The sequence below is a fragment of the Fukomys damarensis genome, unplaced genomic scaffold (assembly GCF_012274545.1).
Source record: "Fukomys damarensis isolate Sample0158 unplaced genomic scaffold, DMR_v1.0_HiC HiC_scaffold_23, whole genome shotgun sequence".
Lineage (NCBI taxonomy): Eukaryota > Metazoa > Chordata > Mammalia > Rodentia > Bathyergidae > Fukomys > Fukomys damarensis.
Window position 1 is genome coordinate 44,932,221 of NW_022900935.1, and position 2,707 is coordinate 44,934,927.

Sequence of the window (2,707 nt, forward strand, 5' to 3'; positions counted from 1 at the left end):
TTTTTGGTACCAGGAATTGAACTTGGGTCCTTGTGCTTACAAGGCAGGCAGCAGAACCACTGAGCTAAATCCCCGGCCCTAAGAGTCCTTTTGAAGAGCCTCCTGGAGCCCTGAGCTCCTTAGCTAAGGAAATTCTGCAAATCTCTGACCCCCCAGATGCCACTTTGCTGGGGCAGAGCGAGGCCTCCAACCTGCAGGTCACTCCAACAGGAGGCTACTGCCCCACTCCCCAGGACTGCGGGGAAGGGAACAAGGTGTGAGGCAGCTTTAGCAGGCACAGCCAGGAATGCAAATTGCCCAAAGGCCAGATGTAAAGGGATCCAAGTTCGGCTTTATTTTTGGACCAGCCCAGATGCCATCAGCGGACCTGTACCGAGGCCAATAGGAGACACCATCCTTCCCAGGCCCATCCCTGCCCCGCTCAAGGGTGACATGTGTGTGTGTCCTTCCCTGTGCCCAGGCCCAGGCATGGCGCACGAAGGCAAGGCCAGGACCCAGCTGCTCAGGAAGCCCTATTTTTGAAAAATATTTCTGCTTATCTGTCTCAGTCTGCATGTTTTTAATGTATTAATTTTACTCAGACACAAGGCTTGCTGTTTCCCAGGCTGGTCCTCCAACCTGTTTCCTGAAAAGCTGGGATGACAGGTGTGTGACAGGGTGCCCAGCCGCCCTCACCAAGTGGTGGTGGTGGCCCCTGCCATCTCCTGAGATTTAGAAGGGAGCCCTACCCTGTCCCTGCTCTCCCAGATGCTGCTGAGCAGATGCCCACGGCCAGGGAGCAGAGGAGGACGCATTGCATGCTGGACTCTGGGTTCAGAGGCTGCTGGCCCCCCTCTGGGGTCAGGATGCACAGGGCAGGCAAGGCCCGTGGGGGGAGGCTTGAATGCTGCACTCTGGGAGTGGCTAAGGCAGGACGGTCTCAGCTCTGCCTCCCAAGTCCCAGAGGCCTGGACTGGGGCATCCTATGGGTGGACAGACAGATGCTCAGAGCCACATAGGCTCCAGGTCTACACTGGGCTGAGAAATTCAGACTGGCAGGGCAGAGCCTGCATGGTGGAAACACATCAGCTGCTGCTCTGGGCTGCTCCGGGTGGGTCATGGGGCTCCTGCCCCCGTGCCCACCAAGAAACAAAGCCTCCCCATCACCGTCTGTGCTGCGAGAGGGAGGCAGGCGCAGCTCAGCAAGGCAGCGGGGTGCTGCCCCCTCACCCAGTGCGGTACACACAAAGCCCACGGATCCAACAGCTCTGCTTTTAGAGCTACAGGAGCCTCGCTAGCATCCCGGTTACCAAGGCGAGGAGCAGCACCGCAGTCACCGCACCAGAGCTCCAAGGAGAGGAGGCCCCAGGAGCTGGGGAGCAACACCCAAGCCACGCCTCAGGGCCCGACCCACAGACCCAGCACTGCTCACCAAGCCCTGCTCTGAGGAAAGGCTGGGATGTGGACTGAGGACACAAAGGCCCACCAAGACGAGGCCCCAGATGAGGGGAGAGGGGCTGCTGGAGGCACCGCGCCAGTCTGAAGGTTGCCACATCCCAGCCTCTCCGCCTCAAGGACAACCTTTTTGTCCCATCCCATGCTGCCATGGCCAAGCCAAAGCCCAGAGCAGAAAGTTTGGGCAGAATCGGATAAAGGACAGACTGAAACGTGGAATTCTGGTAACAACTCTGTTGGCAAAGGAGATGGGAGCTTAGTGGAGTGGTGGCTGCCACCACCACCCAGAATGGGAAGAGGCGGTGGCCACAGCCTCAGAGCAGGGCACTCTGAGAGGCACCTCCCCTCACCAGGAGCCACACACCCACCGGGACAAGGGCTTCAGACCTCAGAAAATGGCAAATGGACACTGCACATACAGATTTGGGGAGGAGGGGGCCTAAGGGCTTTCCCTGAAGGAAATCTATAAATAAGCCCTGTACATAAGATAAATAAACACAAAATTAACCTCATGGCCCTGCAGGCAGGACAGATCTGCCACCAAATGAGTTCTGGTGTCAAACTTCAGCTAACATGACAGGGTTTTGGAGCCATCTGAACCTCAGACTCTTGACTAAGCAGCCGTGGGCTGGGGCCAGAGCCACCGCACATACAGCACAGTCCCCAGGCTGCGTCAACACTCTACCTTCTGGCACAGCTGGAACCAGGTGAAGGAGTCGGGGAGAGGCCGCAGCGACCACAGGGCCCCCAAGATGTGGGCTGCTCCTGCTCAGGGCTGACTCTCCAGCACCACCACCCCCGTGTCTACACCGGATCCAGTCTCCGGTCTGCTTCCCCCAAACAGGGAGACCCTGGCCCTAGGCCCTGCCTCACAGCCACCGCAGGGGTGCAGGCTGACATTCACCATTTCAGCTTCTGATGGTCTCCAGGGTCCACAGGCTGGGCCCTGCGGTCCAGAGTATGAGGGGCCTGGATCTTCTCTGCTTTGCAGCCTCTGCTCCAAGATGATTTTGGAAAGTCCCTTCCTGGGCTCCTCTTCCCCCCTGGGGCAAGAGGCTGGGCTCAAGCTGGGCCCAGAACGCCCTGGTGACTGAGAGCACACGTCAGATGGCAGAGGACAGGAGTAAGCCGGGACCTGCTGGGCCGCACCGGAAAGGGGCTCCACTCCAGCAGAACCGTCCACCTGCGCCAGGAGTTGCCCCAGCATGGGAAGGCTCCGGGCAGGGACGCGCGCCTGGGCGCAGCGCCGGTTTCTCCTCTGGGACGCGGGCTG

At 59.4% G+C, this 2,707-nt stretch overlaps 1 protein-coding gene across 1 annotated transcript in view; it reads right to left on the bottom strand.

Annotated features, from left to right (window-relative positions):
* Window positions 1–2,707, bottom strand: part of Gabrd (gamma-aminobutyric acid type A receptor subunit delta) — an 8,126-nt gene that overhangs the window by 4,856 nt on the left and 563 nt on the right. The gene's annotated exons all lie outside the window — the stretch shown is intronic.